At 40.1% G+C, this 12541-nt stretch overlaps 1 pseudogene; it reads left to right on the forward strand.

The window, feature by feature from the left end:
* Positions 1–10407, forward strand: part of LOC107671065 (vomeronasal type-2 receptor 1-like) — an 11621-nt pseudogene extending 1214 nt beyond the window's left edge.
* Positions 10408–12541: the final 2134 nt, after the last annotated feature.

Consider the following 12541-nt stretch of genomic DNA (forward strand, 5'->3'; position numbering starts at 1 on the left):
GCAAAAAAAAAAAAAAAAGGGACACAGAATACAGTTGCCCTGATATCATAACGAAGAGAAAAGCCTCATTAAATATAGGAAATGATTGAAAAGAAAAACTCATTTAGTAGTTTGGCATAATCTTTTGTTATTATTTGTTAAAAATATTATTACAATAATTATCGTTTAAATTATATTTAAATGAATTATAAATTAAATGTATTTCTTTGTTTTGTCATGTGGTGCAACAAACAAGTAGAAGCATGCAAAAAAACAAAACAAAACAAAAAAACAGGAAATTGTATTTTGGTAAATTGGTAAAAAAAAAGGTACATTTCTAAAAACTAAATAGTATAGTTTACAGTTAATAGTACTGAAATCTATCTATCTATCTATCTATCTATCTATACATATTACCATTGAAAAGTGTCAGTAAGATATTGAGATTTTTTAGAGAAATTAATACTTTTATTAAGCATGGATGCAATAAATCGATCAAAAGTGACAGTGAAGACTGCTGAAAATTTCAAACAAATGCTCTTTGACCTTTCTATTATTCTGTTTATAACATTGATAGTAAAGAGAAATGTTTCTTGAGCACCAAATCAGCATATTAGAATGATTTATGAAGGATCATGTTAAAATATTAAAATGTATTAAAATAGAAAGCAGATACTATATTAATATTTTGGAGTAGGCCAATGACTGTTTTCACTGTATTTTTTGATAGCATTAATGCAGCCTTGGTATAGGATACTTCTTTCAAAAAACATGAAATAATCTTACAAACTCCAAACATTTGAATGGTAGTGTATATGAAAACAATGATTAAGATGTACACTCACATTCAAAAAATTATTGCTTTTTACTTGATGCTTATACCACATGACATTTTTAGAGCCATTCATTTAAAACTTTTCTTGAGTACATTTCTAAGAACTTGGAACATGTTTTAAACTAGATTTTTTTAAGACTTCGATTTTTCATTGACGTGTATTTTTAGCTTTAATTTATTATGTCTTTTAATTACTATTTAATAATATCAGAAATCCATCAACAAATACATCTCTGAGCGTTTAAACTGAGCTGAATTTGTCTTTCCACTCCCCTAGATGAGCTACGTGTCCTCGTGCTCAGTTCTTGAAAGTACTCCACCTTCCTCCGCACCATCCCTAGCGATGAGCACCAATCTGTCGCCATGGCAAAACTAGTGCTTCATTTTGGCTGGACCTGGGTGGGAAATACGGCAACAAGAGGTTCAAGGAGGTGGTGGAGGAGGTGGGAGTTTGCATATCCTTCTCCGAAACCCTCCCCAAGATCAGGAACCCAGAGGCCATCGAGCGCATCATGCAGGCGGTGCTGGATTCCACGGCTAAGATCATCTCCTCTGACGTGGATCTGAGCCCCCTTGTGGGGGAACTGCTACGTAACAACGTCACCAACCGTTCCTGGATCGCCAGCGAGGCCTGGGTCACGTCAGCCGCCATCTCACGTCACCCCGACATCCTGCCTGTCCTGGGAGGTACAATAGGGTTTGCGGTTAAGCGTGCAGATATACCTGGCCTGAAAGGTCTATGGCCTGTTAGTCCATATAATGACTCTCTGACAGAAGAGTTTTGGGGAATAGTCTTCAACTGTACTATGAACTATAGGCAGGTATTGAGAGGCATGAGGAGATGCACTGGAGAAGAGATGCTAGAGAAGTTAAATAATACTTTCACGGACGTGTCGCAGTTAAGGATTACATATAATGTGTATAAGGCTGTATATGCCGTGGCACATGCCCTGCATAACCTAGAGCACTGTAAACACGGGAGTGGCCCATTTGAGAATGACACGTGTGCTGACATTACCAAATTCGAGCCTTGGTAGGTACAACACACATGGACAGTGATGTGTTTTGTTTAATCTTCAATGTCTCATTTATAACTACTCTTGTGGTCTTCTTTTAGCTGATGTACTATTTGAAAAATCTCTGATTCACTGTTCCTCACACCGGAGAGGAGATATACTTCAATAATGGCGATGTAGACGGCTTTTATGAAATCTTATATTGGCAGAGTGATTCAGAAGGAGGGATTACATATAACCACATCGGTTACTACAACAGCACAGCAGCTCCTGACGAGAAGTTGATCGTCCGTAATGGCTCCATCATATGGAACAATGATATTCTGGAGGTGAGGAATGATATGTTATGTGATGTGTGTAATTTAACATGATCATAAATTAGAACATGTAATAGAAATGAGGCTGTCCATCGATTAAAATGTTTATTAATGAAAATATTAAATGAAAGCTATTTATTTAAACATTTATTATTTAATACATATTTAATAAATATTCATTTAAAATTTAACACACACACACACACACACACACACACACACACACACACACACACATATATATAATACTCATAAACTCATAAAGACACTCTCTTGTTGCCATCTAATGGCTTAACAATGTAACCAAAATCAACATCAGTAACACAGACCGTTTCGCAATACCAAATACTGTTATTTATATTGCATTAATATTTAATGAACAACAATAGCCATTATATTTTTTTTTATAAAAAATTGCTAAACAATTCAGTCAAAAGTACAAAAGCAGCACTCTGATACAACATCATTAAAGTTATATACAAACTTAAAGTTATGAAACATTGCCCTCAGCCAAAACTATGTGCTCTGAAACAAATAATAGATTAATGAGACCAAAGACTGTAAAAGGTGCTATCTTTATTAATAAAATGCATATATAAGTTCAAACAACTACATTCTCTCCTGACAAATGTTTCAAACTGCATTCTGTGACACAACAACAGCAGTATTTGTAAAATTATAGTGGGTTTGGTTGTCCGCCATGACACTCGCTGTGAGAAATGCTGCAAGCCGAGTGATAGAAATGGTGAAATGGTTCCCGTGGCGATGCTGGTAGAATATCTTATGGCTAGAAAGACCTCTCATTCAAATAGATTGGAGGACCAGAAGTAAGTGTTGTTTATCAGCATTTAATACACTATATTTAATATATATTTGAAAAATATTGATCTGTTGAGTATTACATGAAATGTATAATATATATTTGATAAATATTTCATATCTATTTATCAATTACACTTAATTTTTTTTTTTATATTTGAGAATATTTATATTTAATAAAATAAGACCAGTACAATGCACTGATATAATCTACCAGTTGAAGTTTGTCTGTCATTATTGCATGTAAAATCTTATAGAATAAAAACTGAATATATATATATTGTTGTGTTTCTCTACTGTACTGCTTGTGTTACAGACACCACGATCTGTGTGCAGTGAATGATGCCAGCCCGGCACCAGGATGGGTATCCGGCAGGGAGAACCAGTCTGCTGCTTTGACTGCATCCCCTCAAACACAACAGGTCATGGGAAAAATGAATTTTTTTTAATTGGTTACTTTTAACGGACCATTTTGTCAATTTTAACAACTCATACAATTCCAACAGATGCACAAGGCTGTATCCAGTGCGATGAAGACTACTGGCCCAGTGCCAATCATGATGCATGTGTGCAAAAGACCGTTGAATTCCTGGACTTTGCTGAACCTCTTGGGATCACACTGATCACCATTGCTGTGTTACGATCTCTTTCTGGATCGCAACAAAATAAGGGAGTCACCACACACCACAGCTAATTATTAAGTTAATTTATTTGTCCATATAAAACAGAACCATGTAGAATGTCAATATAAATGGTAGTCAGTGTGTCAGCAGATACATGTAAGTGTGTAACAAGTATGAAAGACAGTAGTCCAACCAAACACAGTCCATGGATCCTCCAAGAACAACAACCATCCCCAAAGGAGATGGATCAACGGCGGTGGCGATCTCCCGTATCTCTCACATCTCATCAGTCCTCCGGTAGCCTCATGTGTAACCCAAGGTATGGAGCAAACAAAGACAGCTCAAGCTCCGCACAAGCCCAGCCCACGCTCATGCCACCTCGCCATCTCTGTCCCAGTCTTTTATAGAGCGCCATGATTACCTTCAGGTGTGCAACCACTCCCCTCAGCCAAATCACCTGTAGCTCAGAAATAACCGGTTACTTGCTGGAACCGTCACACACCCCCCTTTAAAAGAGATCCATTCCCAAACCGGATAAAAAAAACCCACCACCATAACCAAAACATAGAAATCATACATTTCTGTATTACATGTTGTTATACAACCTCTGACCACAGTACACCCACGATTCTCACAATTCTCTCCATTCTCCCACACTGCCCACCTCGCCACCAGCAATCTGGATCCTGAAAGCAAATTAAGGTGACAAAAAAGCACGGAAAAACAGAAACAACTGAACAACCATTGTACTTAATTGATCAGATCAGGAACACGGGACAACGCATCTGCCACTACGTTATCCGATCCTTTAATGTGTTTAACAATCAAATTATAAGGCTGTAAAAAGAGAATCCAACGCATCAAGCGCTGACTCGGCGACTGTAAAGAATGCAAAAATGTTAAGGGATTGTGATCAGAATACACCTCTACGAGCATTCCTCCCCCCACATAGACTTCAAAAAACTGAAGTGCCCAGATTAAAGATAAAGCCTCTTTCTCAATCACTGAATAATTTCTCTGATAAGTATTGAACTTACGAGAAAAGAAACTTACGGGATAGTCCAATCCATCCTCCCCTGTCTGTAATAGAACAGCTCCAGCACCAACCTGGCTGGCATCCACCTGTAATTTAAATGGCATATCCAGCCTCGGGGCAGCTAGAACAGGGGCAGTGGACAACAACAGCTTAACATTTTCGAAAGCTCTCTGGCAATTATTGCTCCAATCAAATTTCACTGAGCTCTTAAGCAAGTCAGTCAGCGGAGAAACCACGGTTGAAAAATTAAAACAGAAACCCCGGTAATAACCGACCATCCCCAAAAAAACGCATAAGTTCTCTTTTGGTGAACGGAAGAGGAAACTGCTGAATGGCCAAAACTTTGGCCTGAACTGGCCGTACTTTGCCTTGGCCAACCTCTTTTCCCAGATATCTTACTGTAGCCTTGGCAAACTCACACTTAGCCAAGTTAACTGTAAGACATGCCTCAGCCAACCGAGCTAAAAGAGCTTGCAGACGAACTAAATGTTGTTCCCAGGTCTCGCTGAAAACAATAACATCATCCAAATACACTGCACACCCCTCCAGCCCAAACACCACTCGCTCGATTCATCAATCTCTGGAAGGTGGCAGGTGCATTTCGTAAACCAAAACTCATAACGGAGTAAGAGTATAATCCAGAGGATGTAATAAATGCAGTTACTTCTCTAGCTCTAGGAGTTAACGGCACTTGCCAATATCCCTTAAGAAGATCTAGCTTGCTCACAAAATTAGCTGTACCCACCTGATCTACACAATCCTCCATTCGAGGAAGTGGAAAAGCATCGGGCTTAGTGATGGCGTTTAGCTTGCGATAATCAGTGCAAAATCTATAAGTCGAATCTGATTTCCTCACTAACAAGCAAGGTGAAGCCCAACTTGAACACGACGGAACAGCTATTCCGTTCTCCATCATATATTGGATCTCAGATTCCAATACTTTCCTCTTACTAACTGGAGCCCTATAAAAACGCTGACGAATAGGTTGTGCGTCTCCCACATCAACATCATGCTGTATCAGATGAGTACGAGTAGGTACATCTGAGAACAAGCCAGGAAACTCCCATAACAATTGGTTAGCTCTTTATTTTGCACCTCCGTCAACTGTGAAAACAGAGTATCTAAATTCTCAAGAGTCTCTGAATTCTTTAATCGAGGAAGCAAAACACAATCTTCAGGGACAACTATGTCCTCATTAACAACCATATCTTCTCCTCCCTCAGCAGAAAGTTGACAAGACTCAAAAGAAGCAGTAGCAACAGGAGCAACTGATTTCATTGGTTGAATTTCAGAATTTCGAGAACGATAAGCTTTAATCAGATTTACATGGAAACACTGCTTAGATTTTCGCCGATCTGGGGTTGCAACTTGATCATTTTCATCAGATAATTTCCGAAGAACAGTATATGGCCCAGTAAACTTAGCACAAAAAGGAGATCCAGAAGACAATAACAAAATTAACACCTGATCACCTGGTGTAAAGGCACGACCCTCAGCATGCTTATAATAGTGCTTCTTCATTTTCTCTTGCGCAACAGCAAGATTCTTCTGTGCACTCAATCCGGCCAAAAACAAACGTCTACGTAAAGCATTCACATACTCTACCAAATTTTGCAGAGGATCTTCCTCACCTAATCCCTCACGCAAAACAGAAAGAGGTCCACGTACGCGATGACCGAAAATTAGATCATTTGGGCTAAATCCCAAACTCTCTTGCTGTACTTCCCTAGCAGCAAGTAATAGCCAGGGCAAACCCTCCTCCCAGTCACGGTTTAGCTCCACACAGTAGGCACGCAACAGGGACTTCAAAGTCTGGTGGAATCGTTCAATCGCACCCTGACTTTGAGGATGATACACGCTCGACTGATTGTGTTTCACTTTAATCACCTTCAAAATCTCAGCAAACATTCGTGATGTAAAGTTGGTACCATGCTGGATAACCTGACACATTACTGTCAAAAAATATGCACTCCCTGACTTAGACGGAGGCAGTGGTCCCAGGTCCCACGCTATTAGATGCTCAAACGGTTTGCTTGTAACAGCTATGGGACTCAGAGGCACTGGTTTCAACGACTGATTTGGCTTCCCAGTTACCTGACAAGTGTGACACGTTCTTTTAACTGGTTACTTGCTGGAACCGGCACAGCTGCTTTTGGGGCTTTAGCAACTATTGCAGTTGCGATTATCTTATTGATGCACCTTAACACACCTTTGGTGAATGTCAATGACCCACTGCTTAGCTTCTCCCTGCTACTTGGTTTAGTGATAACCTTCCTCTGCTCCATTGTGTTCCTTGGTGAGCCTCAGATGTGGTCTTGCATGACCAGCCAGGTGGCTTGGACAACGCATCTGCCACTACGTTATCCGATCCTTTAATGTGTTTAACAATCAAATTATAAGGCTGTAAAAAGAGAATCCAACGCATTAAGCGCTGACTCGGCGACTGTAAAGAATGCAAAAATGTTAAGGGATTGTGATCAGAATACACCTCTACGAGCATTCCTCCCCCCACATAGACATCAAAAAACGGAAGTGCCCAGATTAAAGAAAGCCTCTTTCTCAATCACTGAATAATTTCTCTGATAAGTATTGAATTTACGAGAAAAGAAACTTACGGGATAGTCCAATCCATCCTCCCCTGTCTGTAATAGAACAGCTCCAGCACCAACCTGGCTGGCATCCACCTGTAATTTAAATGGCATATCCAGCCTCGGGGCAGCTAGAACAGGGGCAGTGGACAACAACAGCTTAACATTTTCGAAAGCTCTCTGGCAATTATCGCTCCAATCAAATTTCACTGAGCTCTTAAGCAAGTCAGTCAGCGGAGAAACCACGGTTGAAAAATTAAAACAGAAACCCCGGTAATAACCGACCATCCCCAAAAAACGCATGAGTTCTCTTTTGGTGGACGGAGGAGGAAACTGCTGAATGGCCAAAACTTTGGCCTGAACTGGCCGTACTTTGCCTTGGCCAACCTCTTTTCCCAGATATCTTACTGTAGCCTTGGCAAACTCACACTTAGCCAAGTTAACTGTAAGACATGCCTCAGCCAACCGAGCTAAAAGAGCTTGCAGACGAACTAAATGTTGTTCCCAGGTCTCGCTGAAAACAATAACATCATCCAAATACACTGCACACCCCTCCAGCCCAAACACCACTCGATTCATCAATCTCTGGAAGGTGGCAGGTGCATTTCGTAAACCAAAACTCATAACGGAGTAAGAGTATAATCCAGAGGATGTAATAAATGCAGTTACTTCTCTAGCTCTAGGAGTTAACGGCACTTGCCAATATCCCTTAAGAAGATCTAGCTTGCTCACAAAATTAGCTGTACCCACCTGATCTACACAATCCTCCATTCGAGGAATTGGAAAAGCATCGGGCTTAGTGATGGCATTTAGCTTGCGATAATCGGTGCAAAATCTATAAGTCGAATCTGATTTCCTCACTAACAAGCAAGGTGAAGCCCAACTTGAACACGACGGAACAGCTATTCCGTTCTCCATCATATATTGGATCTCAGATTCCAATACTTTCCTCTTACTAACTGGAGCCCTATAAAAACGCTGACGAATAGGTTGTGCGTCTCCCACATCAACATCATGCTGTATCAGATGAGTACGAGTAGGTACATCTGAGAACAAGCCAGGAAACTCCCATAACAATTGGGTTAGCTCTTTATTTTGCACCTCTGTCAAATGTGAAAACAGAGCATCTAAATTCTCAAGAGTCTCTGAATTCTTTAATCGAGGAAGCAAAACACAATCTTCAGGGACAACTATGTCCTCATTAACAACCATATCTTCTCCTCCCTCAGCAGAAAGTTGACAAGACTCAAAAGAAGCAGTAGCAACAGGAGCAACTGATTTCATTGGTTGAATTTCAGAATTTCGAGAACGATAAGCTTTAATCAGATTTACATGGAAACACTGCTTAGATTTTCGCCGATCTGGGGTTGCAACTTGATCATTTTCATCAGATAATTTCCGAAGAACAGTATATGGCCCAGTAAACTTAGCACAAAAAGGAGATCCAGAAGACGGTAACAAAATTAACACCTGATCACCTGGTGTAAAGACACGACCCTCAGCATGCTTATCATAGTGCTTCTTCATTTTCTCTTGCGCAACAGCAAGATTCTTCTGTGCACTCAATCCGGCCAAAAACAAACGTCTACGAAAACCATTCACATACTCTACCAAATTTTGCGGAGGATCTCCCTCACCTAATCCCTCACGCAAAACAGAAAGAGGTCCACGTACGCGATGACCGAAAATTAGATCATTTGGGCTAAATCCCAAACTCTCTTGCTGTACTTCCCTAGCAGCAAGTAATAGCCAGGGCAAACCCTCCTCCCAGTCACGGTTTAGCTCCACACAGTAGGCACGCAACAGGGACTTCAAAGTCTGGTGGAATCGTTCAATCGCACCCTGACTTTGAGGATGATACACGCTCGACTGATTGTGTTTCACTTTAATCACCTTCAAAATCTCAGCAAACATTCGTGATGTAAAGTTGGTACCATTGTCGCTCTGAATAATTTTAGGTATCCCGAAAATAGATATGAACTGAGTTAAAGCTTTCACAACTGCTTTGGTGGTAATTTTTCGGATGGCATAGGCTGCTGGATAACGAGTTGCCTGACACATTACTGTCAAAAAATATGCACTCCCTGACTTAGACGGAGGCAGTGGTCCCACGCAATCAATTATTAGATGCTCAAACGGTTTGCTTGTAACAGCTATGGGACTCAGAGGCACTGGTTTCAACGACTGATTTGGCTTCCCAGTTACCTGACAAGTGTGACACGTTCTTTTAACTGGTTACTTGCTGGAACCGGCACAGCTGCTTTTGGGGCTTTAGCAACTATTGCAGTTGCGATTATCTTATTGATGCACCTTAACACACCTTTGGTGAATGTCAATGACCCACTGCTTAGCTTCTCCCTGCTACTTGGTTTAGTGATAACCTTCCTCTGCTCCATTGTGTTCCTTGGTGAGCCTCAGATGTGGTCTTGCATGACCAGCCAGGTGGCTTTGGCCGTAGGCTTTGCTCTGAGCCTCTCCTCACTAATGGGCAAATCTGCTCTGCTCATGCTGAGAGCCAGAGCCATAAAAGCCGTCAAAGCTGCTGTCAAAGCAGCCAAAGCAGCAGCAGCGGCATCTGAGCAGAGTCCCGACACTGCCGTCATCGCCCAGCTATTCCTCAGAAGAATGACATAGACCCCATACATCCCAGGCACCAGAGGGCGATAATGATAGTGTGCACCCTGATCCAAGTGGTGGGTTGCACCGTGTGGCTGATTCTGATGCCGCCACACCCCGTAAAGAACACAGCCGCCCAGAACATCAAGATTATCCTGGAGTGCGACCCTGGAAACATCATTTTCATCTGCTCTATCTTTGCTTATGACATTCTTTTGGCTGTGCTGACTTTTGCTTTTGCGTTTGTGGCACGAAAGTTGGAAGACCACTTTAACGAGGGCAAGAGCGTGACCTTTGGCATGCTGGTGTTTTTCATCGTTTGGATCTCCTTCGTGCCCGCCTACCTGAGCACGCGGGGGAAATTCATGGTGGCGGTGCAAATCTCCGCCATCTTGGCTTCCAGCTTCGGCCTGCTCACGTGCATCTTCATCCCCAAGGTCTATGTGCTGCTTATCAAACCAGAAAGGAACAAAGAGGAACTCATGATACCCCGAGCCAAATCACGTGACACTGCCACCACCAGCAGCTCCGCTAATGCCAATGGAACCACTGTATCCACTGTGTCTCTAGATGACTGAAGCCAGTCCCCAAAAACTATCTACTGTGTCACTGTGAATGTAGAAGTCTTATTATATCGGACTTTGCCATATTTCCAGGATCTTTAATATAAATTTAGATACCAGATCTTAAACAGAATAGGAATAACATAAAAGGGCTTTTAAGTGGGTTGTATCATTTTTTTTTCATGATGTCTACTTATAATAACATTTGTTTTCATAATTTTTCATAATCATAGTTTTTATGACCATATTCCACCATCTATGACCTTCTTGCTGCTTTACTTTTAAAACTTGCATGTGAACTCCTTGCATGTGAAATGAGGTACAGTGCTTTGCAGAAATGTTTTAATATCAAACTGTGGGTTTGCTGTCAAGTCTGAAATAATTTATAACTGTCACATCCCAATGTATTCATCTAATATCAGAACACTAGAGAGGCTCATTTTTGGAGCTTAGTTTCAAATAAATTAAACTATAAAAAGTTAAAGAGCAGACCAATTGTACCAACTGTAGAGGAGGTGCAACCAAAAAATGTTAATATCCAACTTATAATATGATGTAATACATTAATTAATCCATGTTAAACCCAGTAAATAATTAAATTTATTGTAATAAATTAAACAAATTTTTTTTTTCATGAATTTCGTACAGTAGAGTTACAATATTTTTTTTCATTCTACACACACCAATTATGTTTCAAATTGTCAAGGAAAAATTGATTCCTATTTTTTGTGATTTTATTTTTGGTACTTTAAACAACAGATACACTATAAAAGAGAAAAAAGAATAAAATAAAGAGAAGGGAAAAAGAAAAAGATTCCTCATGTTATGACCCCTTTAAAAGAGCAAAATTTGCACTCGGGGATATTTTTATGACTGTAGCTTAGTTGTTCAAATTACATGAAAACTGACTACAAAATAAAACATCTTTTCAGAGGCAAATTTTAGTCTTAAAAGGATGAAAAATACAGTGGTAAATGTAATGCTGATGTCTGACAGCAGGTGGAAGCATTGAAAGTTCATAAACTGAGATCTCTTTCCACTGGAGATGACACAATACATTAAACTGTTCTATTTGTTATATATAGTAAAAGAGTTATTTGGGGAAGTCGTGGCCTAATGGTTAGAGAGTCAGACTCGTAACCCAAGGTTGTGGGTTCGAGTCTCATACCGGCAGGGATTGTAGGTAGGGGGAGTGAATGTACAGCGCTCTCTCCCACCTTCAATACCCCGACTGAGGTGCCCTTGAGCAAGGCACCGAACCCCCAACTGCTCCCCGGGCGCCGCAGCAAAAAAATGGCTGCCCACTGCTCCAGGTGTGTGTGTGCACTTTGGATGGGATAAATGCAGAGCACTAATTCCGAGTATGGGTCACCATACTTGGCCACATGTCACGTCACTTTTTTTAATAGTTTTGCTAACATACAATGAAGTATATTTTTGTGAAAATTCTGTAAACTATGCTGTTAATTTATTTGTGAATTTGAAAATTTAGATTAGACTGCGTGTGTTTTAGGAGGCATCATGGATTCATCAAATGTGAACTGTTTAAAAGTACACTCACTTCTGAACAGGACTCAACTGAGGCCTTCATTGCATTGCTTGTAAACAGTATTAATAAAAACATATGTGTTGCTTTGTCTCTTTGCTTTATCTTTTTCATAAAATAAAAGTTACAAGAATGTCCTGTTTTAAAATGCTGTTTTTATTTTATTGTTTCAGTTACCAGACACTATGTGACAGTGTGACTTCTTTAATAATTTGGTGATTAAATCCCCCACAGACTCTTCACAGTTCCTGCTGTAAAGAACATTTGTTCATTTTGTATTATTTATTTATTTATTTAACACTTGGTGTTTAGAAAAAGCAGGGAGTATAAAACAGACACAGCCGAGTGCAAGTCTCCTAAAGAAAAAAAGACTTAACATTAAAAACATAAAGTGGGGTTTAAATGTCTGAGACCACATTGAAAGTGATTTTCGAGCCCCTGCCCCTTTAATCGCCAATGCAAAAGTGTCCTTTCGATTCGATCTAGGTGCCCCCGGACCGCGATTTCTAGGGCTGGTAATATAATTTTTATAACACTTTTTAACACTTTATAATAACTTCCATTAATAAATCATTAAAAAACATTATATAATGCTTAATGGAT

The sequence above is a fragment of the Sinocyclocheilus anshuiensis genome, unplaced genomic scaffold, assembly GCF_001515605.1.
Source record: "Sinocyclocheilus anshuiensis isolate Anshui unplaced genomic scaffold, SAMN03320099.WGS_v1.1 scaffold1382, whole genome shotgun sequence".
Classification (NCBI taxonomy): Eukaryota; Metazoa; Chordata; class Actinopteri; order Cypriniformes; family Cyprinidae; genus Sinocyclocheilus; species Sinocyclocheilus anshuiensis.